This window comes from Pristiophorus japonicus, unplaced genomic scaffold, assembly GCF_044704955.1.
Source record: "Pristiophorus japonicus isolate sPriJap1 unplaced genomic scaffold, sPriJap1.hap1 HAP1_SCAFFOLD_396, whole genome shotgun sequence".
In the NCBI taxonomy this organism is placed as follows: Eukaryota; Metazoa; Chordata; class Chondrichthyes; family Pristiophoridae; genus Pristiophorus; species Pristiophorus japonicus.
The window spans coordinates 526,863-543,004 of record NW_027253827.1 but is presented as its reverse complement, the minus strand read 5'-3'; the positions used below and the strand labels follow the sequence as shown (position 1 = coordinate 543,004).

At 44.3% G+C, this 16,142-nt stretch overlaps 1 pseudogene; it reads left to right on the top strand.

Moving 5' to 3' along the window:
* Positions 1–1,781: 1,781 nt before the first annotated feature.
* LOC139250592 (zinc finger protein 729-like) overlaps positions 1,782–16,142 on the top strand; it is a 539,046-nt pseudogene continuing 524,685 nt past the window's right edge.

The window sequence follows — 16,142 nt, the reverse complement described above, 5'->3', positions numbered from 1 at the left end:
CTCCGAGAGTCTTTGTCCCACCGAGCTGTCACAGCCCCTTTAGTCTGATGGTGAGAGATCGCTGGGATCGATTCTGTCAGACCTCCAGAAACACCAGCAGATCCACACAGGAGAGAGTCTGTATAAATGCACTGAATGTGGAGAGAGTTTTACTTCTATCTATCAGCTGAAAGCTCACCCGTGCTTTGAAACCTGCCGTCAGAGTGGGAAAGTCTTCAAGGATTCTGCAGCTTTCAAAGTTCACATGAGAACATCTTCTGAAACACAATGAAGAGAAAGGTGACCACTTTATAATGTGACTAAGTTTGAATATATCTTTATATTTGAATGGCATGGTTAAGGTAATTGACTAAATCCATTGTTGGAGCTTGGGCGTTGCACACTCACTGATGTAACGATCTCCACCATGGAGAGGTCCCTGGCGATCGAGGTTACCGACAGCACTACCGGCACCACCGATATAGTGTGTGATACTGGAACCGGCATCAGTTGTTGTTACAGCGGTCAGTGGCACTTTAGCGGCATCTCCTGGTGGTAACGTGTGGCACAAGACGCACACATTTCTCCCCGTTGCTGTTTAATGTTTTTTATTTCCCCCATCTTAACAAAGCTGATTTTCACAATGGTTTATAACAATACTTAAAAGGGTATTGATGTGCACCTTGTTCCTTGGAGGATTTCACAGACTGAATACATGAACCGTGAAACATTGGACAGTAATCTTTAAATGGACATGCCCTATTGATGATCCCCCACCACTTCTTCCACAGGAGGAGGCTCTAAATTCACATAATTATAATTTTAACAGCCTTCCTTTCAAACTGAAATAATCATCATTTGTACTTCCAAAAGAAACTTCGAGATGTTTCAATACACTGACAATTTCTCTTTCTTCCTTCTCCAGCAGGGCAACAAGTGCACTGAGATGAGTGCCATCCTTGCCCTCATTGCAATGTTGCTTTTACTTCTGCACATTTTCTCCAGAAGCACATCAGAAGACATCCTGAATCGGGTGGGCAGATTTCAGCCGGACAATCTTCTCTTTCCAGCATAAAGTATCTTTCTCCACGCAACAATGGGCAGGGATTATTTCGACAATCTGTCCAGAGGAGAGAATTTATAAAATCAGGAGATCTTCACCAACACCAGCGGATCCACACAGGAGTGAGACCGTATAAATGTACTGAATGTGGAAAGAGTTTCAAATGGGCAGGGAGCCTCTATAGACAATGGATCCACATAGGAAAGAGACAGTATAAATGTACTGAATGTGGAAAGAGTTTCACACGGGCAGGGAACCTCCATAAACACCAGTGGATCCACACAGGAGAGAGGCTGTATAAATGTACTGAATGTGGAGAGTTTTGCTTTTATCGATCAGCTGAAAACTCACAAGTGCTTTGAAACCTGCCGCCATTGTGGGAAAGTCTTCAAGGCTTCAACAGCTTTCAAGGTTCACATGAGAAACTATTCTGAAATATAATGGACTTAATGGTAAACAATTTACAATTTGACATTTGAATATTTTTTTGGCCTTCAATAATCACTTGCTACCTCAAACATTATTCCTATTTATACTTTTAATTTTTCACTCTTTATGATATTTTTATGTGGATGCAGGTGGAATATAAGGGTAAATTTCATGATTCCTCACTGCCAGTGGATTTGGGACTATGTTGTTGTTGCGTAATGTCTGACCCTCTCGGTCTGAAATTGTATCTTGTGACTGGGATTTCAAAATGTTCTCTCTGCTATAAACTGCAGCTTCTGCAGAATGTGTTTAATCTCCGAGAGTCTTTGTCCCACCGAGCTGTCACAGCCCCTTTATTCTGGTGGTGATGTCAGACCTGCAGAAACACCAGCGGATCCACACAGGAGAGAGACAGTATAAATGTACTGAATGTGGAAAGAGTTTCACACGGGCAGGGCACCTCCATAGACACCAGCGGATCCACACAGGAGAGAGACAGTATAAATGTACTGAATGTAGAGAGAGTTTCACACGGGCAGGGCACCTCCATAGACACCAGTGGATCCACACAGGAGAGAGACAGTATAAATGTACTGAATGTAGAGAGAGTTTCACACGGGCAGGGCACCTCCATAGACACCAGTGGATCCACACAGGAGAGAGGTCGTATAAATGTACTGAATGTGGAAAGAGTTTCACACGGGCAGGGCACCTCCATAGACACCAGTGGATCCACACAGGAGAGAGACAGTATAAATGTACTGAATGTAAAGAGAGTTTCACACGGGCAGGGCACCTCGATAGACACCAGTGGATCCACACAGGAGAGAGACAGTACAAATGTACTGAATGTGGAAAGAGTTTCACATGGGCAGGGCACCTCCATAGACACCAGTGGATCCACACAGGAGAGAGACAGTATAAATGTACTGAATGTAGAGAGAGTTTTACACGGGCAGGGCACCTCCATAGACACCAGTGGATCCACACAGGAGAGAGACAGTATAAATGTACTGAATGTGGAAAGAGTTTCACACGGGCAGGGCACCTCCATAGACACCAGCGGATCCACACAGGAGAGAGACAGTATAAATGTACTGAATGTGGAAAGAGTTTCACACGGGCAGGGCACCTCCATAGACACCAGCGGATCCACACAGGAGAGAGACAGTATAAATGTACTGAATGTAGAGAGAGTTTCACACGGGCAGGGCACCTCCATAGACACCAGTGGATCCACACAGGAGAGAGACAGTATAAATGTACTGAATGTGGAGAGAGTTTCACACGGGAAGGGCACCTCCATAGACACCAGTGGATCCACACAGGAGCGAGACAGTATAAATGTACTGAATGTGGAAAGAGTTTCACACGGGCAGGGCACCTCCATAGACACCAGTGGATCCACACAGGAGAAAGGTCGTATAAATGTACTGAATGTGGAAAGAGTTTCACACGGGCAGGGCACCTCCATAGACACCAGTGGATCCACACAGGAGAGAGACAGTATAAATGTACTGAATGTAGAGAGAGTTTCACACGGGCAGGGCACCTCGATAGACACCAGTGGATCCACACAGGAGAGAGACAGTATAAATGTACTGAATGTAGAGAGAGTTTCACACGGGCAGGGCACCTCCATAGACACCAGTGGATCCACACAGGAGAGAGACAGTATAAATGTACTGAATGTAGAGAGTGTTTCACACGGGCAGGGCACCTCCATAGACACCAGTGGATCCACACAGGAGAGAGACAGTATAAATGTACTGAATGTAGAGAGAGTTTCACACGGGCAGGGCACCTCCATCGACATCAGTGGATCCACACAGGAGAGAGACAGTATAAATGGACTGAATGTAGAGAGAGTTTTACACGGGCAGGGCACATCCATAGACACCAGTGGATCCACACAGAAGAGAGACAGTATAAATGTACTGAATGTGGAAAGAGTTTCACACGGGCAGGGCACCTCCATAGACACCAGTGGATCCACACAGGAGAGAGACAGTATAAATGGACTGAATGTAGAGAGAGTTTCACACGGGCAGGGCACCTCGATAGACACCAGTGGATCCACACAGGAGAGAGACAGTATAAATGTACTGAATGTGGAAAGAGTTTCACATGGGCAGGGCATCTCCATACAGGAGAGAGACAGTATAAATGTACTGAATGTAGAGAGAGTTTCACACGGGCAGGGCACCTCCATAGACACCAGTGGATCCACACAGGAGAGAGACAGTATAAATGTACTGAATGTAGAGAGTGTTTCACACGGACAGGGCACCTCCATAGACACCAGTGGATCCACACAGGAGAGAGACAGTATAAATGTACTGAATGTAGAGAGAGTTTCACACTGGCAGGGCACCTACATCGACATCAGTGGATCCACACAGGAGAGAGACAGTATAAATGTACTGAATGTGGAAAGAGTTTCACACGGGCAGGGCACCTCCATGGACACCAGTGGATCCACACAGGAGAGAGACAGTATAAATGTACTGAATGTGGAAAGAGTTTCACACGGGCAGGGCACCTCCATAGACACCAGCGGATCCACACAGGAGAGAGACAGTATAAATGTACTGAATGTGGAAAGAGTTTCACACGGGCAGGGCACCTCCATAGACACCAGCGGATCTACACAGGAGAGAGACAGTATAAAGTACTGAATGCAGAGAGAGTTTCACACGGGCAGGGAACCTCCATAGACACCAGCGGATCCACACAGGAGAGAGACAGTATAAATGTACTGAATGTGGAAAGAGTTTCACACAGGCAGGGCACCTCCATCGACACCAGTAGATCCACACAGGAGACAGACAGTATAAATGTACTGAATGTAGAGAGAGTTTCACACGGGCAGGGCACCTCCATAGACACCAGTAGATCCACACAGGAGAGAGACAGTATAAATGTACTGAATGGAGAGAGAGTTTCACACGGGCAGGGCACCTCCATAGACACCAGTGGATCCACACAGGAAAGAGACAGTATAAATGTACTGAATGTGGAGAGAGTTTCACACGGGAAGGGCACCTCCATAGACACCAGTGGATCCACACAGGAGCGAGACAGTATAAATGTACTGAATGTAGAGAGAGTTTCACACGGGCAGGGACCCTCCATAGACATCAGTGGATCCACACAGGAGAGAGACAGTGTAAATGTACTGAATGTGGAAAGAGTTTCACACGGGCAGGGCACCTCCATAGACACCAGTGGATCCACACAGGAGAAAGACAGTATAAATGTACTGAATGTGGAAAGAGTTTCTCACGGGCAGGGCACCTCCATAGACACCAGTGGATCCACACAGGAGAGAGACAGTATAAATGTACTGAATGTAGAGAGAGTTTCACACGGGCAGGGCACCTCCATAGACACCAGTGGATCCACACAGGAGAGAGACAGTATAAATGTATTAACCCTAACCGGCTGTTGGCACCAAATCCACCATTCCACGGACAGCGGAGCAATGCCACAAAACATTGAGTGATTTGATGCTATCTGCCAGGGTTTGTTCAGTTACTGCAAATGTAAAATGTAAAGTTTGGTAACGTGTAACTTCACTTTTTTTGCCATTGTGAAGTGACTTAATTCTCCAGGCAGCTGAGCTCGTAAAGTTTTATGGTTTGTTAGCTGATTGGGGTCAAAAAAAGTCCTTATGAACACCTTATCTGCTCCCCACTTTTGAGGTGTGAAACTTCAATTGGTGAACAAAACCCTGTCTGCAGAGCAAGTCGGAGGTCTCTGGATAAAACACGTGTTCTTTAATGTTCGATTTGAATGTTGGTGTTATTTCTGATTGAACTATTTCATTTAATATTTATAGCCTGGAGTCACTTTTCATTTTTTTCAAATTTTTTATCAACATCCAATTTAACATTTCAGCTGTTTGCAAAGTAGATAAGAGCTTGTTTACATCTTGTTTGTCTTTATTGCACTGAGAAGCCAAAAAAGTCACTTTACACTGTTTACCTGTTTTTATCAAACACTTTATCATTGCAGATGTTTACAAAGTAGAAAATAGCTCTCTAACAATTTGTATTTAAAGATAAAAAACTTCAATAAAGTAAACCAAGTCTTTGCTGCAACAAAAGTTCACTTTCCCTTTAAATTGCGTGTGTTTTCTGTGCCTTGCTGGGGTAGGGGGAGGGATAGGCCTCAGTATCAGAATAAATTGCAGCCTCTCCATGTGCGTAGGATGTGTGCACACGCCCGAAGAGGCCCCACAAGATCGGGGTTTAGGCACGCGAAGCGCATGCCCCTGAACCCAGCACTTCTGATCTGGCAATTTATTTAGATAATTCCAAAGCTTCCCCGGGAGAAGGGCCTTCGTGGGTGGAGGTTATAGAAACATAGAAACATAGAAACATAGAAAATAGGTGCAGGAGTAGGCCATTCGGCCCTTCTAGCCTGCACCGCCATTCAATGAGTTCATGGCTGAACATTCAACTTCAGTACCCCATTCCTGCTTTCTCGCCATACCCCTTGATCCCCCTAGCAGTAAGGACCTCATCTAACTCCTTTTTGAATATATTTAGTGAATTGGCCTCAACAACTTTCTGTGGTAGAGAATTCCACAGGTTCACCACTCTCTGGGTGAAGAAGTTCCTCCGCATCTCGGTCCTAAATGGCTTACCCCTTATCCTTAGACTGTGACCCCTGGTTCTGGACTTCCCCAACATTGGGAACATTCTTCCTGCATCTAACCTGTCTAACCCCGTCAGAATTTTATATGTTTCTATGAGGTCCCCTCTCATTCTTCTGAACTCCAGTGAATACAAGCCCAGTTGATCCAGTCTTTCTTGATAGGTCAGTCCCGCCATCCCGGGAATCAGTCTGGTGAACCTTCGCTGCACTCCCTCAATAGCAAGAATGTCCTTCCTCAGGTTAGGAGACCAAAACTGTACACAATACTCCAGGTGTGGCCTCACCAATGCCCTGTACAACTGTAGCAACACCTCCCTGCCCCTGTACTCAAATCCCCTTGCTATGAAGGCCAACATGCCATTTGCTTTCTTAACCGCCTGCTGCACCTGCATGCCAACCTTCAATGACTGATGTACCATGACACCCAGGTCTCTTTGCACCTCCCCTTTTCCTAATCTGTCACCATTCAGATAATAGTCTGTCTCTCTGTTTTTACCACCAAAGTGGATAACCTCACATTTATCCACATTATACTTCATCTGCCATGCATTTGCCCACTCACCTAACCTATCCAAGTCGCTCTGCAGCCTCACAGCATCCTCCTCGCAGCTCACACTGCCACCCAACTTAGTGTCATCCGCAAATTTGGAGATACTACATTTAATCCCCTCATCTAAATCATTAATGTACAGTGTAAACAGCTGGGGCCCCAGCACAGAACCTTGCGGTACCCCACTAGTCACTGCCTGCCATTCTGAAAAGTACCCATTTACTCCTACTCTTTGCTTCCTGTCTGACAACCAGTTCTCAATCCATGTCAGTACACTACCCCCAATCCCATGTGCTCTAACTTTGCACATCAATCTCTTGTGTGGGACCTTGTCGAACGCCTTCTGAAAGTCCAAATATACCACATCAACTGGTTCTCCCTTATCCACTCTACTGGAAACATCCTCAAAAAATTCCAGAAGATTTGTCAAGCATGATTTCCCTTTCACAAATCCATGCTGACTTGGACCTATCATGTCACCTCTTTCCAAATGCACTGCTATGACATCCTTAATAATTGATTCCATCATTTTACCCACTACCGATGTCAGGCTGACCGGTCTATAATTCCCTGTTTTCTCTCTCCCTCCTTTTTTAAAAAGTGGGGTTACATTGGCTACCCTCCACTCCATAGGAACTGATCCAGAGTCAATGGAATGTTGGAAAATGACTGTCAACGCATCCACTATTTCCAAGGCCACCTCCTTAAGTACTCTGGGATGCAGTCCATCAGGCCCTGGGGATTTATCGGCCTTCAATCCCATCAATTTCCCCAACACAATTTCCCGGCTAATAAGGATTTCCCTCAGTTCCTCCTCCTTACTAGACCCCCCGACCCCTTTTATAACCGGAAGGTTGTTCGTGTCCTCCTTCGTGAATACCGAACCAAAGTACTTGTTCAATTGGTCCGCCATTTCTTTGTTCCCCGTTATGACTTCCCCTGATTCTGACTGCAGGGGACCTACATTTGTCTTTACTAACCTTTTTCTCTTTACATATCTATAGAAACTTTTGCAATCCGTCTTAATGTTCCCTGCAAGCTTCTTCTCATACTCCATTTTCCCTGCCCTAATCAAACCCTTTGTCCTCCTCTGCTGAGTTCTAAATTTCTCCCAGTCCCCAGGTTCGCTGCTATTTCTGGCCAATTTGTATGCCACTTCCTTGGCTTTAATACTATCCCTGATTTCCCTTGATAGCCACGGTTGAGCCACCTTCCCTTTTTTATTTCTATGCCAGACAGGAATGTACAATTGTTGTAGTTCATCCATGCGGTCTCTAAATGTCTGCCATTGCCCATCCACAGTCAACCCCTTAAGTATCATTCGCCAATCCATCTCAGCCAATTCACGCCTCATACCTTCAAAGTTAGCCTTCTTTAAGTTCTGGACCATGGTCTCTGAATTAACTGTTTCATTCTCCATCCTAATGCAGAATTCCACCATATTATGGTCACTCTTCCCCAAGGGGCCTCGCACAACGAGATTGCTAATTAATCCTTTCTCATTACATAACACCCAGTCTAAGATGGCCTCCCCCCTAGTTGGTTCCTCGACATATTGGTCTAAAAAACCATCCCTTATGCACTCCAGAAAATCCTCCTCCACCGTATTGCTTCCAGTTTGGTTAGCCCAATCTATGTGCATATTAAAGTCACCCATTATAACTGCTGCACCTTTATTGCACGCACCCCTAATTTCCTGTTTGATGCCCTCCCCAACATCACTACTACTGTTTGGAGGTCTGTACACAACTCCCACTAACGTTTTTTGCCCTTTGGTGTTCTGCAGCTCTACCCATATAGATTCCACATCATCCAAGCTAATGTCCTTCCTAACTATTGCCTTAATCTCCTCCTTAACCAGCAATGCTACCCCACCTCCTTTTCCTTTTATTCTATCCTTCCTGAATGTTGAATACCCCTGGATGTTGAGTTCCCAGCCCTGCTCATCCTGGAGCCACGTCTCCGTAATCCCAATCACATCATATTTGTTAACATCTATTTGCACAGTTAATTCATCCACCTTATTGCGGATACTCCTTGCATTAAGACACAAAGCCTTTAGGCTTGTTTTTTTAACACCCTCTGTCCTTTTAGAATTTTGCTGTACAATGGCCCTTTTTGTTCTTTGCCTTGGGTTTCTCTGCCCTCCACTTTTCCTCATCTCCTTTCTGTCTTTTGTTTTTGCCTCCTTTTTGTTTCCCTCTATCTCCCTGCATTGGTTCCCATCCCCCTGCCATATTAGTTTAACTCCTCCCCAACAGCACTAGCAAACACTCCCCCGAGGACATTGGTTCCGATTCTGCCCAGGTGCAGACCGTCCGGATTGTACTGGTCCCACCTCCCCCAGAACCGGTTCCAATGCCCCAGGAATTTGAATCCCTCCCTGCTGCACCATTGCTCAAGCCACGTATTCATCTGCGCTATCCTGCGATTCCTACTCTGACTAGCACGTGGCACTGGTAGCAATCCCGAGATTACTACTTTTGAGGTCCTACTTTTTAATTTAGCTCCTAGCTCCTTAAATTCATTTCGTAGGAACTCATCCCTTTTTTTACCTATGTCATTGGTACCAACGTGCACCACGACAACTGGCTGTTCTCCCTCCCTTTTTAGAATGTCCTCCACCCGCTCCGAGACATCCTTGACCCTTGCACCAGGGAGGCAACATACCATCCTGGAGTCTCGGTTGCGGCCGCAGAAACGCCTATCTATTCCCCTTACAATTGAATCCCCTATCACTATCGCTCGCCCACTCTTTTTCCTGCCCTCCTGTGCAACAGAGCCAGCCACGGTGCCATGAACTTGGCTGCTGCTGCCCTCCCCTGATGAGTCATCCCCCTCAACAGTACTCAAAGCGGTGTATCTGTTTTGCAGGGGGATGACCACAGGGGACCCCTGCACTACCTTCCTTGCACTACTCTTCCTGCTGGTCTTCCATTCCCTCGCTGGCTGTGGACCCTTCTCCTGCAGTAAGACCAACTCGCTGGAGGTGGGATCTTTGCCCACCTCCTGCCCAGCCAATCTTCTTCAAACTCTTACACTTGTCAGATGTAAGGCCTGCTTTTACCAGTGTAAGAGTTTCAGTAGATAGAAAAAATAAATGTTATTACTTATGTTTTATATTAAAATCCCTGTTTATGAAAGCAAATTTATTTTAACACTGTAAAGAATTTTTTTAAATTGCAAAAAAAATTCTCATTTTAATGCAATTTCTGTTCATCTAAAAAAGTGATTTTTATATTTATGTTGGTGTTTTATTTGATTTCAGGGATATTCTTATTGATAGTAATGGGTCAGTGAGAATACTCCCAAAACACACACACAATACATACATTGATAGAAATGGGTCAGTGAGAGTACTCCCCAAAACACACACACAATACATACATTGATAATAATGGGTCAGTGAGAATACTCCAAAACACACACACAATACATACATTGATAGTAATGGGTCAGTGAGAATACTCCAAAACACACACACAATACATACATTGATAGTAATGGGTCAGTGAGAATACTCCAAAACACACACACAATACATACATTGATAGTAATGGGTCAGTGAGAATACTCCAAAACACACACACAATACATGCATTGATAGCAATGGGTCAGTGAGAGTACTCCCCAAAACACACACACAATACATACATTGATAGTAATGGGTTAGTGAGAATACTCACCAAAACACACACACAATACATACATTGATAGAAATGGGTCAGTGAGAATACTCCAAAACACACACACAATACATACATTGATAGTAATGGGTCAGTGAGAATACTCCCCAAAACACACACACAATACAGACATTGATAGTAATGGGTTAGTGAGAGTACTCCCCAAAACACACACACAATACATACATTGATAGTAATGGGTTAGTGAGAGTACTCCCCAAAACACACACACAATACATACATTGATAGTAATGGGTCAGTGAGAATACTCCAAAACACACACACAATACATACATTGATCGTAATGGGTTAGTGAGAATACTCCAAAACACACACACAATACATACATTGATAGAAATGCGTCAGTGAGAATACTCCAAAACACACACACAATACATACATTGATAGTAATGGGTCAGTGAGAGTACTCCCCAAAACACACACACAATACAGACATTGATAGTAATGGGTCAGTGAGAGTACTCCCAAAACACACACACAATACATACATTGATAGTAATGGGTCAGTGAGAGTACTCCCCAAAACACACACACAATACATACATTGATAGTAATGGGTTAGTGAGAGTACTCCCCAAAACACACACACAATACATACATTGATAGTAATGGGTTAGTGAGAGTACTCCCCAAAACACACACACAATACATACATTGATAGTAATGGGTCAGTGAGAATACTCCAAAACACACACACAATACATACATTGATCGTAATGGGTTAGTGAGAATACTCCAAAACACACACACAATACATACATTGATAGAAATGCGTCAGTGAGAATACTCCAAAACACACACACAATACATACATTGATAGTAATGGGTCAGTGAGAGTACTCCCCAAAACACACACACAATACAGACATTGATAGTAATGGGTCAGTGAGAGTACTCCCAAAACACACACACAATACATACATTGATAGTAATGGGTCAGTGAGAGTACTCCCCAAAACACACACACAATACATACATTGATAGTAATGGGTTAGTGAGAGTACTCCCCAAAACACACACACAATACATACATTGATAGTAATGGGTTAGTGAGAGTACTCCCCAAAACACACACACAATACATACATTGATAGTAATGGGTCAGTGAGAATACTCCAAAACACACACACAATACATACATTGATCGTAATGGGTTAGTGAGAATACTCCAAAACACACACACAATACATACATTGATAGAAATGCGTCAGTGAGAATACTCCAAAACACACACACAATACATACATTGATAGTAATGGGTCAGTGAGAGTACTCCCCAAAACACACACACAATACAGACATTGATAGTAATGGGTCAGTGAGAGTACTCCCCAAAACACACACACAATACATACATTGATAGTAATGGGACAGTGAGAGTACTCCCAAAACACACACACAATACATACATTGATAGTAATGGGTCAGTGAGAGTACTCCCCAAAACACACACACAATACATACATTGATAGTAATGGGACAGTGAGAGTACTCCCCAAAACACACACACAATACATACATTGATAGTAATGGGTCAGTGAGAATACTCCAAAACACACACACAATACAGACATTGATAGTAATGGGTCAGTGAGAGTACTCCCCAAAACACACACACAATACATACATTGATAGTAATGGGTCAGTGAGAATACTCCCCAAAACACACACACAATACATACATTGATAGTAATGGGTCAGTGAGAGTACTCCCCAAAACACACACACAATACATACATTGATAGTAATGGGTCAGTGAGAGTACTCCAAAACACACACACAATACATACATTGATAGTAATGGGTCAGTGAGAATACTCCCCAAAACACACACACAATACATCCATTAAACAAGCACCTCATATAGTTAAAATTAATTAACATTAAATTAATGTTTTAGATTTTTTTTTTGTTTCAATAAGGTTAAAAATAAAATTCTCAATGCACACAATTTTTAATGAAAAAATTAGTGATATAATTACATTTTTCTATCTTTTAAAACACTTACTCTGGTAAAAGTAGGCCTGGTGCCGGCTTTTTCCGGGTGCAAGAGTTTTCTGGACATTTGCTGGGCAGAAAGTGGGCAAATGGCCCAAACCTCCACCTGCGAAGGCCCTTCACCCGGGGATACATGTGATCTGTCAAAAGAAATGTTGACAGAGCGCAAGTGCCGGGTTTAGGCACATGGGATTTTCTCACCCGAACCTGGATATTGGGGATCTCTTCAGGTGTGTGCACACATCACATTTTAATATCTGTATATTGTTAAAATGTCTGCTGACATGGATTGAGAACTGGTTTGCAGACTGGAAGCAAAGAGTAGGAGTAAATGGGTACTTTTCAGAATGGCAGGCAGTGACTAGTGGGGTACCGCAAGGTTCTGTGCTGGGGCCCCAGCTGTTTACATTGTACATTAATGATTTAGACGAGGGGATTAAATGCAGTATCTCCAAATTTGCGGATGACACTAAGTTGGGTGGCAGTGTGAGCTGCAAGGAGGATGCTATGAGGCTGCAGAGTGACTTGGATCGGTTAGGTGAATGGGCAAATGCATGGCAGATGAAGTATAATGTGGATAAATGTGAGGTTATCCACTTTGGTGGTAAAAACAGAGAGACAGACTATTATCTGAATGGTGACAGATTAGGAAAAGGGGAGGTGCAACGAGACCTGGGTGTCATGGTACATCAGTCATTGAAGGTTGGCATGCAGGTACAGCAGGCGGTTAAGAAAGCAAATGGCATGTTGGCCTTCATGGCGAGGGGATTTGAGTACAGGGGCAGGGAGGTGTTACTACAGTTGTACAGGGCCTTGGTGAGGCCACACCTGGAGTATTGTGTACAGTTTTGGTCTCTTAACTTGAGGAAGGACATTCTCGCTATTGAGGGAGTGCAGCGAAGGTTCACCAGACTGATTCCCGGGATGGCGGGACTGACATATCAAGAAAGACTGGATCAACTGGGCTTGTATTCACTGGAGTTCAGAAGTATGAGAGGGGATCTCATAGAAACGTTTGAAATTCTGACAGGTTTAGACAGGTTAGATGCAGGAAGAATGTTCCCAATGTTGGGGAAGTCCAGAGCCAGGGGTCACAGTCTAAGGATAAGGCGTAAGCCATTTAGGACCGAGATGAGGAGAAACTTCTTCACCCAGAGAGTGGTGAACCTGTGGAATTCTCTACCACAGAAAGTTGTTGAGGCCAATTCACTAAATATATTCAAAAAGGAGTTAGATGTAGTCCTTACTACTAGGGGGATCAAGGGGTATGGCGAGAAAGCAGGAATCGGGTACTGAAGTTGCATGTTCTGCCATGAACTCATTGAATGGTGGTGCAGGCTCGAAGGGCCGAATGGCCTGCTCCTGCACCTATTTTCTCTGTTTCTACTGGCAATTTTCTTGCCCCCACACATTTAGATTCTTGTTTCCATGATTTTTATTATCATACGAGTACATTCACGACGAAGATCGATAGATTTTTAGATATTAAGAAAATCAAGGGATATGGGGATAGTGCAGGAAAGTGAGTTGAGGTAGATTATCAGCCATGATCTTATTGAATGGCAGAGCAGACTCAAGGGGCCGAATGGCATACTCCTATTATGTTCTTACACTTCTGTCAACATTCAATATTGTGAATTGCTATGACAACATTTCCTGTTCAATTTCACCTCTCCACCACCTCCCATGGCTGCCATTGCCCGAATACTTGTTTGGATTCCAGCCTGTAACATATTCCCATGTACCTTTTTGTTTCAATTGAAACACTTGATTAGATTAAGGTAGGTACAGCACGGGTTGGATACAGAGTAAAGCTCCCTCTACATTGTCCCATCAAACACTCCCCGGGCAGGTACAGCACGGGTTAGATACAGAGTAAAGCTCCCTCTACATTGTCCCATCAAACACTCCCAGGGCAGGTACAGCACGGGTTAGATACAGAGTAAAGCTCCCCCTACACTGTCCCATCAAACACTCTCAGGGCAGGTACAGGGGGTTAGATACAGAGTAAAGCTCCCTCTACACTGTCCCATCAAACACTCCCAGGGCAGGTACAGCACGGGTTAGATACAGAGTAAAGCTCCCCCTACACTGTCCCATCAAACAATCCCAGGGCAGGTACAGCACGGGTTAGATACAGAGTAAAGCTCCCCCTACACTGTCCCATCAAACACTCCCAGGGCAGGTACAGCACGGGTTAGATACAGAGTAAAGCTCCCTCTACACTGCCCCATCAAACAATCCCAGGGCAGGTACAGCACGGGTTAGATACAGAGTAAAGTTCCCCCTACACTGTCCATGGGTCTTCACTGGGACAGATGCAGTTCAATGTGGCGAAGTTTGAGGTCATCACTTTCGACACAACAATAATAGATCAGAGTATTTTCTAAATGTTGTGAAGCTCGGAACTGTGGCGGTGCTGAGAGATTTCGGGTCCAAGTACAGAAATCACTGAAAGCTAGTGGGCAGGTACAGTCCCACTCCCCTACTCTTCCCATAGTCCTGCAATGTTTTCCTTTTCAAGTATCTATTCAATTCCCTTCTGAAAGTTACTATTGAAGCTGCTTCCACCACTCTGTCAGGCAGTCCGTTACAGATCCTAACAACTCAAAGATTGTTCCTCATCTCCCATGACCTTTTTTGTCTGTTCCCTGTGTCCTCTGGTTATCAACACTCCTGCCAGTGGGAGCAATTTCTCTCTATCTAGTCTGATCAAAACCCCACACATTTTTTGAACAGCTGTATTAACACTCACCTTGACCTTCTCTGCTATAAGAAGAAATACCTCAGCTTCTTTAATCGCTACACATAACATAAGAACATAAGAATTAGGATCAGGAGTCGGCCATTCGGCTCCTCCAGCCTGCTCCATTCAATAAGATCATGGCTGATCTTTGATCTGAACTCCACTTTCCTGCCCGATCTCCACATCCCTTCAATCCCCTAGATTCCAAAATATCTATCACGGCCTTGAATATACTCAAGGATTCAGCATTCACAGCCCTTTGGGGTAGAGAATTCTAAAGATTCACAAACCTCTGAGTGAAGAAATTCCTCCTCATCTCAGTCTTATATGGTCACCCGTTTATCCTGAGATTGTGCCCCCTAGTTCTAGACTCTCCAACCAGGAGAAACTGCCTCTCAGCATCTACCCTGTCACTCCCCCTCAGAATCTTATGTTTCAATAAGATCACCTCTCATTCTTCTAAACTCCTGAGAGTACAGACCCAATCTACTCAGTCTCTCCTCAGTGTCAACTGTGGCTCAGTGGGTAGCACACTCACCTCTGAGTCAGAAGGTTGTGTGTTCAAATCCCCCTCCAGAGATTTAAGCCCATAAATCTAGGCTGACAGCTGAGTGCAGTGCTGAGGGAATGCTGCACTGTTGGAGGTGCTGTCGTTCGGATGAGGCCCTGTCTGGTCTCTCAGGTGAATAACAAACAATAACGTATTTATATAGCACCTTTAACATAATGAAACTTTTCAAGGCACTTAATAGGTACGTTAAAATAAAACAAACAAATTTGAAACCGAGTCACATGAGAAGAAATTACGGCAGATGACCAAAAGCTGGGTCAAAGGGGTAGGTATTAAGGAGCATCATGTATGGAGGAAAGAGAGGTGGAGAGGTTTAGGGAGGGAGTTCCAGAGCTTGGGGCCCAGGCAGCTGAAGGCACGGCCACCGATGGTTGAGCGATTATAATCAGGGATGGTTAGAGGAGCTCAGACATAAGAACATAAGGAATAGGAACAAG